The 19,639-nt window shown below is 45.4% G+C and overlaps 1 long non-coding RNA gene across 10 annotated transcripts in view; it reads left to right on the top strand.

Moving 5' to 3' along the window:
* Positions 1 to 225: 225 nt before the first annotated feature.
* The window catches only part of LOC113609585 (uncharacterized), a 162,096-nt gene continuing 142,682 nt past the window's right edge, over positions 226 to 19,639 (top strand). For all 10 annotated transcript variants that reach the window (XR_003428710.1, XR_003428702.1, XR_003428709.1 and 7 more), the window contains exon 1: positions 226 to 504. This is a non-coding gene — a long non-coding RNA (uncharacterized LOC113609585). The remainder of the gene's footprint in view (positions 505 to 19,639) is intronic.

Below are 19,639 nucleotides of genomic sequence, written 5' to 3'. Positions count from 1 at the left end.
CCTGTGCACAGTGAAGTTTCAGTAACACCAATAAAGGCAAAGGATTCAGGGGTTCCCAAATGCCCTGGCTGTGACAGCGTCACGGATGTGCTTTAAAATGCAGATTCCTGGGCTCACCACCAGAGGTCCCCAGTCGGTAGGTCTGAGGTTCCAGGGACCACTTTTGGGGTGGGAGGATCTTCCTGAGTGATCCTGATGTACTTCCGGGTCTGGGAATGTGCTGGAGATGATTCACTTCAAATATAGGATGGAAGGGAAAATCTAACCAGAGAGAGAGAAATTCTTCAATCTGACCTAGTAAACGCCACTAGGTAAAGAGTGGAGAACACGTAATGATTGCGGAGATGCTGTTAATGAGGTCGTGGGCCTGGCGCATAGAGGATGCTCAATCCGTGTCTGCTCCACACGCGCGGAACGGCGCCGGGTGGGAGGAGCGCAGCCTTCGCGGTTAGAGGGCCCGTCACTCATGAGAAGCCATCACTTCCTACCTTCTCTGTGCCTCAGGTTGGTCTTTGTGACATGGGGATGATAATTTCTCCCCTCACAGGGTTAAATGACATGATGTGTGTAGAGGGGCCGAGCAGCCAGCAGCTCGCGACAGCTGTGACCAATACGAAACCTCGGGCAGGTGCAGCCGCGCGTGCGCGTGCATGCGCGCACGCGTCTGTGCAGGCCTGTGGTCCTCAGGCTTGGAGTGCAGGAGGACGGGTAGGAGGGTAGCGAGATACCTACGCTGGCTAACCCCAGAGCTTGATGCCGAGTTCAAGGGCAAACCGGAATGCCAGGGGAAGGGGAAAGGAGCCTGGGTAATTAGGCGCATAACAAAATAGCGCTGCAGTTCCTAGAGGACAGAAAGAATACAAAGCACATTGTTGCGCAGTGCTGGGTGAGAGAACGAGGGGGTGGTGGGAACTGGCGCCCCTCTGCACCCGGGAGGGGAAAAACCACCCAGTGAAGAGGCTGGGCGTCGACTCTTTACTTTAGTCTTTTCCGAGAAGGTAAGCCACTAACAGCTGCTGAGTGCTTCCCAGCCAGAAAGCCAACTGATAACAGGGACTGTAGTTAGAGATGCAGATAGCCGAAAGTGTGACACCCATGGGTCCTCTCCTGGCTCCTCAGTGAACTTGGCAGATATCACCCTGCGGCTTTTAGTCATGACTTTTGGAAAATGCACAGGAACCATCCCTGTCTCAGAGCAGTTTGCAGAGGGATGTGTCTGAGATAGGAGGCGGGTAAAGAGCTCCAGGCACAGGGAATTGAGAGAAGGGGCTGGTCTTGGTAGCAGCCAACCTTGGGAAGGTGTCCTAAGTCCTGGAGCACTGGAGGGAGCTCCTATTTGCCTACAGGAGTTTGCGAGGAGAAGGGCAACGGCCGAGGAGATTCTTCTTAGAGCAGATCCGGCCCCATGAGGATTGGTGCACAGGCAGTAGGAGTGGAGCTGGGGTAATGGTCGTGCATCTCAGAGATGCTTGAAGAGCACAGGTTTGCCCTACCTGCGCCAGCTACTCCTGATGCAGCTCTTTGTCACTTTTCCATGTAATTTGCAGGATCCAATGTGAAATGTAAGGCCCTGGTTCAAAAAGCAGGAAAAAAGTGGCATTAAAGGTACTAAAATATAAAGCTTTTTTCTGTGGTCTCTCTCTCTCGACTTGTCATAGTGTTTTGTACTTGCACTGAATGTTGTTCTAAGTAAAGCAAAATTAAATTTTAAATTAGCACAAGTTTTATGGCTCATCTTTATATCATGCAAGGCTGTTTAGAATGCAAATATAAGCATTCAACTCATGTGGAATCACCGAAATTACGTGATTTGCATTTATAGCTTATGCAGGAATAGATTTTTAAAATTTTATTTATTTTATTTATTTTTATTTTTGGCTGCATTGGGTCTTCGTTGCTGTGCGCGCGGACTTTCTCTAGTTTTGGTGAGCGGGGGCTACTCTTTGTTGCAGTGCGCGGACTTCTCATTGCGGTGGCTTCTCTTGTTGCAGAGCACAGGCTCTAGAGCACAGGCTCAGTAGTTGTGACACATGGGCTCAGTAGTTGTGGCTCACGGGCTCTAGAGCATAGGCTCAGTAGTTGTGGCGCACGGGTTTAGCTGCTCCGCGGCATGTGGGATCTTCCCGGACCTGGGCTCAAACCCGTGTCCCCTGCATTGGCAGGTGGATTCGTAACCACTGCGCTACCAGGGAAGCCCCAGGAATAGATATTTCATTCTTGCCAGGAGAGTGGACAAAACTAACTCAGCTGCTTTTATTTCACTTCTGGATATGTGCACATCCTCCCAAAACGCTCTTTTTTTTTTTTTTTTTTTTTCCTAACTGATGAGTAAGGAAGGCCTGAAAGGAAAAAGAACAATGGGTTGTCCTATTTTTCACTTTCCTTCCGTGGCATCGTTTTTAGTCAACAGTTTGCTAATATGTGAGTTACCACGTTCATTAAGAAAGGATGTGATAGGAGGTGTTGATTCCTTGGTGTTGATGTTTCTTAGGACATCACTGTCTCCTTTCTGTGTTTGAAGCTAGTCACCTGCACCATCCCCCAGCTTCACTGAAGTATAATTGACAAAGGAAACTGTACATATTTAAAGTGTACAGTGTGATGAGTTGATGTAGGTTTACACTATGAAATGATCACCACAGTAAGTTCATTAACACGTCCATCACCCCACATAGTTACGTTTTTTGCTTTTCCTGGTGGGAACATTTAAGATCTACTCTCTTAGCAAATTTTCAGTATACAGTACAGTATTAGCTCTAGCCCGCACGAAGCGATTTTGGAACAGTTCTGTTCTCATGGGGCAGTTTGAATCCTCTGTGCGAGGCGTGGGGAGCACACATACTGCGGCATCTCCTCTGCCTGGGCACCTGCCCCGTTGTCCCACTGGGTTTCACTTACAAATCATAAAGGCAAAGGTAAAATTATTAAGAACATTAGGAGGGTGACAGCAGGTTGAACCCACTGCAGGGTCCCTTCTGAGCATGGGGCCCGTGTGCCTGCACAGATCACACACCCCGAAGCTGGCCCTGTCTGGGTGCTGCCCCAGGCGTTGTGCAAAGCGGTGAAATAATCAGACCGGGTCTCCCCCTCACGGGCTCACGTGCTAAGTGGGGGAGACTCCCTGAAGTGGGAGTGAACATGGCATGTCTGGGGGCCAGAAAGAAAGCTTGTGGGCACGAGAAACTTTTGGGTAACAGCAGAATGACAAAGTACTAATGAATGGGGGGCAGCAGAAGGAGTGAGGCTTTGGAGTCAGGGGGTCCCGAGGTCACGTCCGGCTTCCATCCATCAGCCACCAGGACAAGGACCCTGGGCAGGTTATGTTCCTTTTCTGAGCCCTCGCCTTTCACATTTGTACAATGTAAGGAAAAGAAGATCGTGCTTTGCTGACCACTTGGGGTTATTGTGAGAATTAATGAGAGAATGTATTTGGAAATCTTTTGTAAACTCTAAATTGTTATGGGCTCATAAGGCATTAGCAAAGGAAAAGGGAGTCAGATGAATAGAAACAACATGGGAACCTAGAGTGACGATGAGGTGTAACATTACGATCAGTAGCTTTCCAATGTACTGACAGCATCCCGGTTACAAAATATAATGGAAGAGATCTCACTTACAACAGAATCTGGACCTCCAAAATACCTGGGGATAAATCAGATAGGTAACTCGAAGAACCCTCGTGCAGATGTTCCATGAAGTTCCTGGGGACACAGAAGGAGAGAGTGAATGGAGAGACACACTCTGCTCCTGGATGGGGAGAATCAGTAGAACAAAAGTGACGATTTCCCCATGTTCACCTTCAAATGGGATGCAGTTCCGATCAAAACTCTGATAAAATTAAGGAAAATAACAAACTAAGATACAACATAGGTAAGAAATTTTGAAAAAGGAAATTAAAGAAGGAGCGTTTGTAATTTCAGATGTTAAAACAATGCTTCACCCCTAACCAAACCCACAAGGCAGTAGCGATTAAAATAGCCAGGTACTGGCTGAGAAAGGGACCGAAGAGAGACGGGTCCTAATGGGCTTGTGGGAATTTAGGACCTGATACCAATGGCATCCACAGTCAGTGGAGAAACGATTGTGCGCTGTACTAGATGCTTTACACATTCTCTCACTTAACCCTGAGAAGCAGACACTGGTACCACCCCCATTCTGCAGTGAGAATTCTGAGACAAAGAGATAAGTGACATCCCTGAAGTCCCCAAGCCAGTGAGGAGTGGAACTGTTTTCTAGCTGAGACAGTCCAGCTTCAGACTTCACAGTTTGAACTACCAAATTATTGTTCCATAAATGATGCTAGAATACTTGGGATCTCAATGGGGGGAAAAAGAGATTTCCCACCTCATAACATAGATCCCCTACCTTCCCCCACCCAAATCCCAGTCTTAAACATATTAAAACACAGAAGTACCCCCAAATTTGGAAAGTGTTCATATAATTTGGTTTGGGAAGACCATTCTAAAAGCCATGAAATCGAAAATTATAAAAGATTGACAGATTTAATTACATACGACCTTTAAACTTCTCTATGGAAAAAGATAGGAATCAAGTTAGAAGAAAAATTGCAAATCGGGGAAATATTTGCTCTCTACTTGACAAAGTCTTAATATCCTTAAAATGAAATATAAGCACTCTTATAAATCTGTAAGGAAAAGTTAAACAGCACTAGAGAGAAATGGACAAAGGTTATACAACAGGCCGTTCACAGAAAAAGAATCATATGTGATCAGTAAACATGCGAAAAGATGTTTCTTTAAAAAAAATATATATTGATTTGACTTCAGACTGTTGAGGAGTGAGGGGGTGGGGGGGGCAGGAGGGACAGAGATGAGAGAGAGAGAGAGGGAGAGAGAGGGAGGGAGAGAGAGGGGAGCGGAGAGAGAGGTAGGAAATGGCCATATTGGTGAGAGTTTGGGTAAACAGAGAGCCTCATGTTTTTGGTGGGAGTGCTATGCCCTCTGTCTGGAATATTCTCGCCCCGCCACATCTATGTGGATTGCTCCCTCACTTCCTTTACCTCTCAAGGAGGTTCCCTGACTACTTCATCCTGCTCGGACTGCTACTTTCCCTCCCTTATCCAGCTATAATGTTCCCATAGCTCTTGTTGTCATGTGACACATTGTAGCTTTTGTATCTGTTGATTGTCTAACTTCCTTCTCTGGACTGTAAGCTCCACGAGAGCTTGGTTTTGTTCACAGCTATATTCCCAACACCTAGAAGAGAGACCAGCCTATAGAAGGTGCTCAACTAATATATGAACGCGTGTGAAGGAATGGATGGATATTGGTGCACTTTTGCTGGAGGGCAATGTATCGGTATCATCAACTTAAAAACGCACACCTCATTTTTGCCTAGAAATTCTACTTCTAGTAATTTATCCTACAGAAATACTCACAAGAGGCAAAATTTCTGTGTGTGTGTTTATTGCCTCATATGGAAATGACTCATAGGAAATATTTGTTTGAATAAATTCAGAGCACATTCAAGTACTAGAACACTATACGATTTTTAAAAAGAATGAGGTAGCTCTAGGTCTGGCTGCAGATAGAGATAGACACAGTATAGATGTGGATACAGGCATGGACACGGATGCAATGTCCTCAATAAATGGAGAAAGTTTACTCCACAATAGTGTTATAGAACGATTCCACTTTTATAAAAGCAGAATTTTTTTTAATTGAAATATTGTTGATTTACAATATTGTGTTAGTTTCTGGTATACATCAAAGTGATTCAGTTATATATATTATATAATATATATAATTATACATTATATATAATATATTCAGTTATATATATTATATTATATATATATAATATTATAGTTACATATTATATATTTTTCAGATTCTTTTCCATAATGGTTTATGACAGGATATTGAATATAGTTCCCTGTGCTATACAATAGGACCTTGTTTAAAAGCAGAATTTATACATATGCAATCTAGGTATAAATGTAGAAAAAAGTCTGGTAAGGCACGTAGTAAACTGTAAACAGTGTTTTTCTCTGAGAGACGGATGGGAAACTTTCACTTTAAATTTGTCTGCTCGTTGAATTTTAAAATTTTAATTCAATGAGTGTTTCACTTTTTATTTTGAAATAATTAATTATAGAGGCCCAAGCATGTGTCATTTTTGTAATTTTGAAATGCAAATGAAGAAGGCAAAATGTAGGGTGGAGAATGGAAGGGACTGGAACTTGATTCCAGTGGAATGGATCTGAAGTTTTTTAAAGAGGATGGTTCTAGAAATGTCAGCCGAGTCTGGTTAGTAGTGGACATCACCTTCAACAGTTGCTGCAGGGTCCTTTTTCCAGGGTGCGAGCCTGGATAGAAAAGCAAGGACAGTAGTTATGGTCGCTCCTGACTTCGGTGAGCACTTAATTAACAGGAAAAGTCTGAGTCCCCCTTTCACAAACACATTTGAACCCTCTGACCTGCCTTTTTTTTGCCCTGAGAACCCAGCATCGCACCCTGAATGTAATGGCCGCTGCATTCAACAGATGTTAGTTGCTGATTGGGTTTGAGGTCCAAATGAATCCTTTAAAAAATAATTCAAGTTTTATATGCAGGTTAAAGTTTTTATGTTGGCACGTTTTGCATGTGACAGACACCCGATTAATGAAGTATCTATGTGCCAAATTATTGTAAATAAGATTTGCACAAGAAGAAGCAAAACTTGGATTTAGAATTGTCTGCAGAATACAACCTGTGGAGACACAGTTCTGATTGGGCCAAGTCCGGGGCAGAACGGAGCCATTCATTCAGCAAATACCTACTGATTGATTGATCTGTTTCACACACTGTTCTGGCTTTGCAAACAGAGCAGAGAACAGGAGAGAGAAACATTCCTGCGCTCAAGGGATCTTCATTCTAGCTGTGGGGCAGCGGATGAAAACAGGGAGAGTAAATGCCTTATTTCTTGAACTCGAAAATGCAACCCCCTCTCCATTTTAACAAGTTTGGGACTGGGGTACATTTGCAGCCGATAGAGCTGCGATTCTGTGCTTGCTCTTGGGAGCATCATCGTGCTGTGGTTGTCATGGCATGTCCATGTGTAAACATCATTAGACCCATTCATACAGCTCTCACTTCTGCCGAATTATGTGCACTGTTGGAACTACATGTGTTAATTTCCATTTCAAATGTCTTTAACACTACACTCTGATTCCGCATTGCTATTATGTATGCAAAAGGGGATAAGAATAGAACAGCAGGGCATTTTTGATGTTACTGAAGCGAACATGTTCGTTATCAGCGTGATAATCATCATTCCATTTTTTATTGCAAAGCAACACTCACATGCCTAATAGGCCCTCAGCAAGGAAAATGCAACTGTATTGTGTTTGGTTATGGAAATAATGGTAGAAGGATCTCCTGCCATTAGCCCATCAGCACTAGTAAAGGCAAGAGAAACAGCCAGACCTCCTTGGAAAGATGAAAGAAAATTGAAAACATTGAAAGGTTGGTGGCACTGATTTTTTTTTTTTTTTTTTTTAGATTCCAAAATTTTTCAATTTATTTTCAATAAATAATGCAAAGGTGCATGTCCTACATGATACCATTTTTTTTTTTTCACTTGGCACTGATTTTATAATGGATTCAGGACTGTTGTTAAAGGAATCATGTCATTTAATTGGCCACATTTATTTTCATTTTTAGTGGGACATAAACTAATGGTGTGTCTCACAGCAAACGACATCTTAGATGCCCGGAGAGATGATGGTGTGACAGATGGCAATAAGTGTTACGGGGAAACACAGCACAGTTCCTTGTGTAAAGGGTTAAGAGCTGGGGATATTGTGATTTTAAAAGTATGATCGGAGAAGACCTCATTATTATTGTAACTGGTGGTGTTATCATTATTACAATATTAAGGCCAAAGACTATGTCTTACAGAGAACTTTACTACTCAAAGCATGGTCCGTGGAACCAGCCATTATAATTTTAGAGATAGCTGATGCTGACTTTGAATGCAGTGAATCCAGATGGAAGGTCTTTGGAAGGCTGAAGAATGCTTCTACTCACTTCAGGAAAATTGGCCTGGAAAGGAAGACGTCTTTGGTCCACATTTTATTGAGTTGATATATTAATTCTCAGTTAGTCCAGCCCACCTAAACATCTGATCTCACCAAAGTTTCATCTGCTACACAGTTTTTACACCACATTGGCTTTTATATATTCAGTGTTTGTAAAGGCATTTATTTATGTTGTGTTTTATTTTATATTTTCATGGTCTGCCTCTAACATTTTTGCCTTAGAATTTCACTTTTGACCATTGTCCAATATTAATTACATCTTACAATGGGGGTTGCCTGTAAACACACCATGTAGATAATGCTGTAGCCTTAACATTACTTGATAATTTTTCCCATGTTTACAAAAATATGTAACACTGACTGTCTAACACCCCATTAAACAGGCAAATCATAGTTTACTGGTATGATACTTAGAGGGTTTATTATTGTTTTTTTTTGAAGTATAGTTGATTTACAGTATTGTGTTAATTACTTTATAAAAGCAGAATTGATTTTGTACAGAATTGATTTTGTACAGCAAAGTGATTCACTTATGCATACATATACAATCTTTTTTTAATATTCTTTTACATTTTGGTTTATCATAGGATATTGAATATAGTTCTCTGTGCTATACAGTAGGATCTCGTTTATCCATCCTATATATAATAGCTTACATCTGCTCACCCCAAACTCCCACTCCATCCATCCCCCAACCCCTCCCCCTCGGCAACCATATGGTATTTGTCTTTCTCTTTCTGATTTATTTCACTTAGTATGATAATCTCTGGTTGCATCCATGTTGCTGTAAATGCATTATTTCGTTCTTCTTTATGGCTGAGTAGTATTCCACTGTATATATGTATCACATCTTCTTTATCCATTCATCTGTTGATGGACAGTTAGTTTGTTTCCATGTCTTGGCTATTGTAAATAGTGCTGCTATGAGCATAAGGTAGAGGGTTTTACTATTGTTGACAGTGATACAGTGAGCATATTTCCTTGTCACTGTCATTGACTCTGCGGACAAGTGTGGTTCTAACTGGACTGCATTGCTCAATTTGACTTCAAGATTCTTGCAGCTGAGGGCTACTCCGGACACATCCAAGGGCAGGTGTAGTAAGTGGTCAGTAACTACTACCAAGTGACAGATAGGTGAGTAAACAAGTGGTTTGAGAATCTCAACCAGGTAGTAGATGACTCTCCAAAAACTCTGGGGAATCGTTCGACTTCATGTCTTTGTTGACAACCTGGGTGAAGGATTTGAGAATATGCCTACTAAACATGTAGGTAATACATACGAGGAGGATGAATGTCCTCGAAGACAGAATTCAAAGAGCTTTGAACAACTGGAGAAACTGGTATTCAAAAAAGGGTGGAATTAAGTTCTACTGTTTTATGAACAAAAACAATTGTTTCCACATAGAGTAGGAAGGACATAGGTTTTGGAGTCAGAGAAACGTGTGTTCAAATCCTGGCTCTGTCACTCCCAGGCTGTGTGACCACAGACATTCCACAACTCTCTGAGCCTCAGTTTTTTCATCTATAAAGTGTTGACATGGGCCCCAGGTGATTCATGGTGATTCATTACCTCTCATGGTGTTGTTACTCTGAGGACCAAATGAGTTGATACAAGTGAAGGGTCTGGCTCAGTTCCTGGCACATAGTAGGTCCTCAATAAATGCTACTTAGACTAAATAATGACCCCAAGCCCCCAGAGAAGAGCCCTAACAAAACTTGTGCAAAAGCCACCTAGAGGCAGAATAAAGAAGTGTGGATCAGGCATCCCCCCAAGTTGAAGGAGGGATGATGGCTGTGGTGACTGTCCCCCAGATGAGTGAGCACGATTCTGGGGAGGCATTGCGAAGGCTGTGAGGCCAGGAAGTCCTCCCGTATCCTGCATTTAGGAATTCTGAACCCAGCTTTGGCCCCACATTCTAAAAAGAGCACAGAGACGCGGGAAGGAGTCCAGGGAGGTGTAGCCAAGATGACTAAAGGGTTGGAAAATGGATTCCATAGAAGGAGTTTGAAGTCAGAGTCACTCAATTACTAACGCCAATTTAAAGAACAATGTTTAATGTGATGCTAATATACATTTAATTTTATTTACTCTTTGACCCCAGGGGCAGGCAGTGGAGGTAATCGTATTCCCCGTTTCACAGCATGCCGTATTAGTTATGTATTGCTGTGTAACAAACGACCACAAATTTAGCTTAACTCAGTGTAATTTCACGAGCTCACAATCTGTGCAGGGTCAGGAGTTTGGCACAGCTCAACTGGGTCCTCTGCTCAGTGACTCTCAAGGCGGGGTTCAGAGTGCCCGTGGGGTACATGGCTTTCTTGAGCTTGGGCTTTCTTCCAAATGCATGTGGCTGTTGGCAGAATTCAGTTCCTTGTGGCTGTAGGACTGAGGTGCCTCTTCCTTGATGTCAAGAGGTCACTCTCACTTCCTAGAGGCCTCTGCAGTCCCTTGCCACGTCCTCTCAGGGGGAGTGGCAGGGCTGTCACAACATGGCAGCTTATGTCTCCAAAGCCAGCAGGAGAATTTCACTCCAGTCAGCTGAGAGGGAATCTTATATAGCATGTTATCACCAGGGAATTGGCTATCTGGCACCTTTGCCATATGCTGTATTCTAATTAGAGATGATACTTGCCCATCACATTTGCCACCTTCTGTTGGCTGGAATGGAAGCAAGTCACAGGTCTTGTTTGCACTCAAGGGGAGGGGATCACGTGAAGGCAGGACTCATTGGGGCTACCAGGCAGGCTATCATCATTTGTCATGCAAAGCCCCTTCATTTTTATTTTTCAAATTTATGTTTCCTACCTCACTCCTGGTCCCACGCACATTCCCTGCTCACTGCCACCCCCATCCCTGGCGTGGGATCGTGGATGTGACTTATGTACTTGGAGGCGGGCGTATATTGTAAAATATTATTGTGGTTCTAGTGTTCATGTGCTTTTAATTTATAGGGATGACTTTCTGTTATAAATCTCATTCTGTTTCTTTCTTTTCCACTCGACATTAGATTTCAAGATTTATTCGTATTGCCATATATAGTTCATTGCTCTAAATACACTTTCAAACGTGAAAGTGGGATCCTACCATGCATATGGATTAATAGCTCGCTTTTCACTTTTCATATGCCTTTGACATCCTTCCATGTCAGTTCACATTGATTGTCCTTATTTACTTTTTTTTTTTTTTTTTTTTTGCGGTACGCGGGCCTCTCACTGTTGTGGCCTCTCCCGTTGCAGAGCACAGGCTCCGGACGCGGAGGCTCAGCGGCCATGGCCCACGGGCCCAGCCGCTCCACGGCACACGGGATCCTCCCGGACCGGGACATGAACCCGTGACCCCTGCATCGGCAGGTGGACTCTCAACCACTGCGCCACCAGGGAAGCCCCCTTATTTACTTTCAACACTGCATACTTTTCCATTGAAGGGACTTATTTAATTCCTGCTTCCTCATGCCTGAAGAGTGTTTTGGAGGGATTGGTTGAATGGGACAGGGGGACACTCCTGGGGATAAGGTGTTCCCATCTCAGGACTGGAGGTCCCTCTCTGCCTGGGAGTCACGTGGTTGCCCACCTCTGCTGCTCCTCCCTTGGGCTCAGTTCCCCAGACCGTGGGGAAGCACAGGGCTAAATCTAGTCACCTCAACCCAGTGCCCACCTGGGTCCAATCAAGAGCATCTCTCTCCTCCTCGCCTGGATGTGAACAACAGCCCCAAGCTAATTAGCTCCTGGCCAGCCAATGGGTTTTCTGGCTCTAGGTCAGGGTCCCGCCTTTAGTCCAATCAGAGGGAACGGTTAATATGTTCAAAGCCCCAGTGGTGGGTTGGTTAATTCACTCTAGCTGCCTTTAACCACTGCAGGCATTTGAGTTTGCAATCCTGGCCTTTAGGTCAGCGCCTCTCAAATCCACGTGAATCACCTGGGGCCCATGTCAACACGCAGACTCGGATTCTCTCTAAGGCTCAGCCTTAATACTGCTGACACTGCCAACCAGGGCGATGATGGTGACCTGAAGTTAGCAGTTACTGCATCTGCTATGAGCCAGGCCTCACCAGTGTGTTAAGGTGTTCAATTTTCAGTAACCCTTGGAGACGGTATTTGGATAACCCAGTAGAGATAACCTGACTTGTTCACAGCTAGTACAGAACTAGACCTGGATTCTGACCAGGTCTACCTGACTCTAGAGAGTGTGGTCTTAACCCCTTAAGGAGTTGGGGAAGCAAGACATGAACATTCCAGAAGCACCAGAGGCCCAGGCAGTAAAGGCTGTGGAAGTGGGAGTGGAAGGGAGGAGGTGTTCCTGGGACTTGGGGTCCAGGAACAAGCACTTAGGATGGCTTCGAGGGCTGGATGACATCATGTCTACCCAAAAAAGCCACATGATAAACTGACCCACATCAAAAAGGCTGGCTAGGGGCTTCCCTCGTGGCGCATTGGTTGAGAATCTGCCTGCCAATGCAGGGGTCACGGGTTCGAGCCCTGGTCTGGGAAGATCCCACATGCCGCGGAGCAACTAGGCCCGTGAGCCACAACTACTGAGCCTGCGCGTCTGGAGCCTGTGCTCTGAAACAAGAGAGGCTGCCGATAGTGAGAGGCCCGCGCACCGCGATGAAGAGTGACCCCCGCTCGCCGCAACTAGAGAAAGCCCTTGCACAGAAACGAAGACTCAACACAGCCAAAAATAAATAAATAGATTTATTTAAAAAAAAAAAAGGCTGGCTGCTATGGTTAGGAAAATGTTTGCAGCTATTAATCTTTAAATAGGAGTAAGTTCATTCACCCTCAACAAACATGGAGTTCCTAATGTCTCTGTTCTCTGCTCACAGGGAGTGTGGGGGACAGAGAAATAGCACTGATGAGAGTTGACAAAATAAATGAAGAGAATCACTTAAGAAATAGAAATTTAATAATAAAAATATCAATAACTTATCAAGCACATGTGATGACAACAGGAGGACACTTGCTGAGCACTTACAATGTACCAGGCAGGACTTTAAGGGCTTGACTCGCATTAACCCATGGCCACAAGAATCCTAACTGGTAGGTACTGTTATCCCCATTTTCAGGCAGGGAAGAGAGGGTCAGAGAGGCTAGGTGACCTGCTCACAGCTGCACAGGTGAGAGGAAGCAGAGTGATCTTTCTGACTCTCCTGCTCACCTGCAAAGACCCCATGAAGTAGAGACACTGTAAGGCAGCGTGAGGCCACGGGTGTACCCAGTGGTACCCAGATTCCAGAAAAGGCACCTTATGGGCAGGAATGTGTCTTGTTTGTTGCTGTAAACAGAACTTCTGGCACTATAAAATGATTTTTAAAATACCTTAAATTATTTTTTAAATGAAACCAGTAGTGAAACAGTCCCTAAGGACTTCTGAGAGGAGGAAGCTCTTGGATGGAGCTTGAATGATGGGCACAGGACCAAGATGGAAGGACAGAAGGAGAGGTGCAAAGAGAGCTCAGCTCATCCCGGGGCTGCCCAGGAGACTGGCAAGCAAGAAAATGGGGGATTTTCCGATGGTCAGGGAGGGAGGATGATGGCTTAAAACCAAATAATCTCTCATCTACCCACCCGGCTGTGACAAATGGGCAGTCATTGGCCAGAGCCCCTGTGGGCTGGGCAGGCTTTGTCATTGTTCTATCTGCTTCTTGCCTTCTACCTCCGTGTGTGTGTGTGTGTGTGCGCGCGCGCGCGCAGTGCCAGAGGCTCAGCCATTGCAAAAACAGAAATAACTTCAGCAACAAGGGAGAAAGAGTGTGAAGAGTGTGACACCCTCCCCTCCTCTGGTCCAGGAGGAGAAAAGCCAGCCAACGAGCTCTGAGTAGCAGAACCCGAATCCACCCCTTGTCCTAACCTCGTGAAGGACCCTGGAAATTTCTCCCCAAGTCGACATAGTGTTGTCCCAGCAAGAAACTAATCTCTGGTGATTCTGTTGCCCTGAGCGCGTCCTGCTGCGGCTCCCGTGGGACAGAACACATGGCTTCTGAACGATTGAAGAGTGAGGAAGACAAGCTTCTTCCTGGCAGTCAGAGTAGCTGAGAATCTGATTTTTCTCTCCAAGTTCCTTTCTGCTGTTGCTTGATTATCCTACCTCATATGACTATGGATTTCCTTCATGAAGGGGGCGGTGGCCTGCTTTGGCAACCTCCGGGGACTGGATCCTTTTTTGGGTTCCGTTGCTGACTCACCCGCTGATCTCTTGAGAGGGGTTTGGTCTGTTTCCAAAGTTTTGTCCTTTTGCTCCTGGGTAGGTCAGTGCTTAATATCTTCTGGTTGTTTAAAGAGTCTTCTGGGTCTCTTTTGATTCATGTCTGAGACAGTGGGGCCCAGATACTTTTAGTTTCTGCTTGATAAGTGTGTTTGTGGCATTCTGGATTCAGGAATCCTCTGTCCCCTCTGTACACGTCTGTGCCTGCTTTGCTGTCTCTGAGGTGTGATCTTTCAACAATAGTAACACTGACAATATAATTATAGCTGCAATTTATCAAGCATCTATTAAGCCCCAGCTACCTCACTGAGAACTTTATTTACTCCTTACAGAATACTCATCAAAAGATGGATTATTGGGGGAGAGCAATGATCAGTGAGATTAGATCTAGAAGCAGCAGGTAGCATCTAATTAAGCCTTACTGGGTGCCAAGGAGGGGTAGCATCCTCTCTCTCCATCCTCTCCACAAGCCTGAGAACTGGGTGCTGTTTGCATCCTTGTTTTAGAGATGAGAAACCAAAGCTCAGGGAGCTTAAGTAACTTACTCAGTGTCTTCTAGCAAAGAAGTGGCAGTGCTAAGACTTGAACCCACATCTGTTTGTCTCCAGAGCCCCTGCTCTTAACCACTATGTTGATTTGCCCTCCTGGGTACGTGACACACGCAGCGGCTCTGATAAACTCGCCTGTGATAATGTGGCAGTGGAGGATGGGCTAAGGGTCCCATCCTCGTCTCTATGGTGGATACTTTAGGGTGCTCGCTGGAGAAAGAGCAAGTCGCAGTTTGCTTTCACCCACCTTGGCCAGTGGGCTAAGGGTGACCCAGGGCCCTTGGGAAATCTGGCCACAAAAGGGAATGATTGCTGGGCCTATGTGACTCCTCGGAGGCCATGGAGGTCTCAAGGGATGGGAGAATTTATTGAGCATCCCCTGTGTGTCGGAAGCATCACCTCTAGCATCTTGTTTAATTTTGACAACAGCAGTATAAAGAAAGGTATCATCACCCCCAATTTTAAAGAGAGAGAGAACTGAAGCTTAGAGAAGAGAGGCCACTTGCCCAAGGTCACCCCACCAGTAAGTGGAGGTGCAGGGCAAAGTTCAAGCCCCAGCCAGTCACTTCCTTTCCCTCATCTCTTCCTTTACCAACCACACCCATGGACCAGTCCATTTAATCATTGCTGGCCATGTGTTTATCACGTGGAAGGTGGCCATTCTGGTTCTCCAGTGTAGTGTAGGGCAGAGGTCACAAAATGGCAGCCTGCCACTCAACTCCAGGCCACAGATTTGTTGGGTGTTTTTTTCCATTTTGTTTAAGATATAACTACATACAGTAAGATTCACCTGTTTTAGCATACAGTTCTGGGAGCTTTGACAAATACCCAGTTGTGTAATCAGCACCACAGTCAAGACCCAGAGAGCATTGCCAGCCCCCCTTCAACAAATTTCCTCCTGCTGCCTCTTCACGGTCAAACCCTCCCCAACCTCGGCTCCTTGCACCCACGGATCTGTTTTCTGTCCCTGTAGTTTTGCCTTGGCAGGGTGCCGTATAAATTGAATCACACAGCACGTGACTTTTGAGGCTGCTCCTTTCACTGGCCTGAGGCAGCTGACATTCCTCCACATGTTGCGTGTATCTCTGAGTAGCTGCTGCCCCATTAGGGGACCGTGTGTTCCCAGCCTCCCCGGTCCCCACCGGGCCTGCATTCACTTTACCTGCCTGTCCCAGAGAACACTTGAGTCTGAGGCTTCCTGAAAGAGTGCTTGAAGGCAGTGTGGCTTTTGGAAGCAAGTGACCGGGTGAAGCCCTGGTAACCACTTGCTCTTGGGCCCCGTCTGACTGCACCGCTCCAAGCCTCAGTTTCCCCATCTATAAAATGGGGGTATCCCTACCTGAAAGAGAAATTGGTGAGGGTTAAAGAAAGTAGTGCATGGTAAGCACTTAGCCTGGTACCTGGCCCCTAGTAGGTGCTCAATGAACCCTTGTTCTGTTCATGGTCACGAGTGGCTGAGACCAGTGTTCTGTGGGGCAGTCTGTACACAGTAGCAAATGGCCAGTGTGGGTGGGAAGGCTTAGCCACTTACTAAATCATGCAGTGGCCTTCCCCAGGGGGGACGTTAATACACCTGCTATACATCAAGCCCTGCTCTTAGGGCACAAGTGGGATCTTAATGGATGAAAAAAAAAGATTCACAGCAGTGGCATCATGCATCACACCTTGTTGGCTGTCCAGGGCTGGGCCCTTGTTCTAAGTCATAGGCAGCCCATTAAGAAAATCTGGAAAAGCCTTGGGGCTCTCAGTTCTGTCCCTTCCTCCCATCTTAGCCTTTGTTAATCATCTCCCAAATGACCTTTAAAGAAGAAGAAATGGCAAAGAGCCTGGCTTTTCCAAGCTGCTGGTCCTTTCTAGTATTATCCGTTTGCCTTTTTCAGAAGATGGAATTCCATGGAGTTAATGTGTGAGGTGGAGGGAGACTCTTGGAGAATTATCCAGAGAGGAACAGGGATGGGGGTGGCCTGTGCCCTGTGTGGCCAGACTTGCAGAAGGAAAAAAGCTCCTGTGTTGGGGGATTTCCTGATGGCAAGACTTCATGGGATGCCACGTTGAGCACAGTAGCAGATACGGCCGTTACTGAAACAGTCATGTTCTGCCGCTTGATAGTGAGCTAAGCGTTCATCACTTGCCTTGTCTCCCTGGACTGTCACGTCCCCCTTGATGGGGAAAGCAGGGCCAGTGTTAGCATCTCATTTTATAAATCAAACTGAGATTCAGAGATGCAAGGTAACTTACTCAGGGTCACACAGCAAGGAAGCAGTGAGTGGTCCTTCTGACTCCTGCTTTTTCTGCTATAGCACAGGTTGGGCCTGTGATGGGATTTGACTATTGGGGAAACCATACAGGGTTATCATCTGCCTGTACTGCAGAAGGATTGCCAGAAACCTCCTCAGGGACAGAGGCTGTGTCTAACCCATTGTGTGTCACTCCCCTTCCTCCTCTTCCAAGGTATCTGGACCCCACTAGGTGTCTAATCTCAAGCAAATGGCTTCTCTTCTTTTTGCATCATCTGTAAAATGGGTATAACCGTCACTATTAATGTGCTGTGCATGCAAGACATACTCTGTGAATTGACAATCCCCATTCCCATCACATGCTCATCAAAAAGACCTTTGGGACCGGGTCCAGCTGGTTTGGGGTTGTCGAAAGCATCTCATTTCTCCTTCTGGTTAGTACTTGGCATCATTGGATTCTAATAATCGTTTAACTTTGACAAGCGCTTAACGTCTTTGACCTGAGGAATCCTTTTATCTAGGACCCTGTGTGATTGAGCGCTCCCGGCTTCTGAGGCATTTTTTGCCAGTTCTGAGCCCTCTGGGAGCACCTGTCCTAGTCAGCCCGGCTGCCATAACAAAATAGCAGAGTCTGGGGGGCTTAAACCACAGACATTTATGTTCTTACAGTTCTGGAGGCTGGAAGTCTGAGATCAGGCTGCCAGCATGGTCAGGTTTTGGTGAGAATCCTCTTCCCGAATTGCATCCAGCCACCTTCTTGCTGTGTTCTCACATGGTGGAGAGAGAGCTCTGGTGTCTCTTCCTCTTCATATAAGGACACCAGCCCTTTGGGTTTAGGGCCCCACCCTATGACCTCGGTTAACCTTTATCACCTGCTCACAGGCCCTTTCTCCAAATATGGTCACATTGGGCGTTAGAGCTTTGACATGAATTTAGAGGAGATAATTCAGTCCGTAGCAGCATCCTTGTTTTTTTTTTTAAAGCTTTACTGAAGTATAATTGACAAATGAAAAAAATATATATTTAAGGTGTACAACGATGTTTTGATATACATATACCTTGTGAAATGATAAGCACAATCAAGCTAATTAACACACCCATCACCTCACATGGTTACCAATTTATGTGTGTGGGTGGGATGAAATCATTTAAGATCTACTCTTTTTTTTTTTTTTTTTTTTTCAGTACGCGGGCCTCTCACCGCTGTGGCCTCTCCCGCTGTGGAGCACAGGCTCCGGCTGCGCAGGCTCAGCGGCCATGGCTCACGGGCCCAGCCGCTCCGCGGCATGTGGGATCCTCCCAGACCGGGGCACGAACGCATGTCCCCTGCATCGGCAGGCGGACTCTCAACCACTGCGCCACCAGGGAAGCCCCCAAGATCTACTCTTTTAGCAAAATTCAAGTATATAATATTGTTAACTGTAGTCACCATGCTGTACATTAGATCCCAGAGCGTATTCATCCTGCGTGACTGAAACTTTGTAGCCTTTGAGCAACATCTCCCCATTTACCCCACCTTCCCAACCCAGGCAACCACCATTCTCTTCTGTGCTTCTGTGGTTCCACTATTTTAGATTCTGCCTGTAAGTGAGATCGTGTAGTATTTGTCTTTCTGTGTCTGGCTTATTTCCTTTAGCAAAATGTCCTCCAGATTCATCCATGTTGTTGCAAATGGTAGGACTTCCTTCTTTCTGAAGGTGGAATAATATTCTATTGTGTATATGTATACAAACACACACACACACACACACACACACACACACACACACACACACCACATCTTTATCCATTCACCTGTCAGTGGACACTTAGGTTGTTTCCATATCTCGGCCACTGAATAGTGCTGCAGTGATCGTGAGAGGCAGCACCCTTGCTTTGAAGCTTTGTTTTTTTGAGATAACCTGGTAAAACACATAAAAGAAAGGTTGCCTCTGCTTTTGCAGATGTGTACTTGAAAATACAAACTGTTTCTAGAGTTCTTCAACCTCCAGACTTCCCTGTGATCAGCTCAGAACTCCATGTGAAGAGTTTCCATTGCACATTTGTCTGTAAGGGAGGTATGTTATGGTAAAGTGATTAAGTTGGAGACCTGGCGCTGCTACTTAACTAGCTGTGTGACCTTGGACTAGTCACCTTACCTCTCAGAGCTCCAAATCCTCATTTATAAGAATAAGCCCGTCCCTACCTCACAGGGCTCCTATGAGGAATAAAAGGGATAGTTCTCTGGAGTTAAACAGACCCCAGGTCTCCCCTAGATCCTCACCTCTATGCCTCAATTTCCTCATCTGTCGAATGGACATAATTATAGTTACATGGGTTTGCTGTAAGGACCCTAACAGATAACACAGGTAAAGTCCGTAGCAGAGTGTCTGGCACATCATGGTAAGAGTTCAGTAATCATTAGCTGTTATTACTGTGAACGGGACTGTCAAGCCTTGTGTGGCTAAGCTCATGGAGATGAAAGTGGAGAATGCTTAGGTGTTTGCGTATGTGTATGCAGACTCCCTCACACATGTTTGAGCCAGCAACACAGGGCAGGTTTAGAATTTGGGGGCTAGCGGATGGGGGCCTGAGAGTCACCCCATCAAGCAGGCTTTGGAAATGTTCAGCC

The sequence above is a fragment of the Aethalodelphis obliquidens genome, unplaced genomic scaffold (genome assembly GCF_003676395.1).
Source record: "Aethalodelphis obliquidens isolate GAN/ISIS:26980383/991018 unplaced genomic scaffold, ASM367639v1 scaffold57, whole genome shotgun sequence".
NCBI classification, from domain to species: domain Eukaryota; kingdom Metazoa; phylum Chordata; class Mammalia; order Artiodactyla; family Delphinidae; genus Aethalodelphis; species Aethalodelphis obliquidens.
Note: the sequence above shows the minus strand (reverse complement) of the source record. Positions and strands in the feature narration are given on the sequence as shown.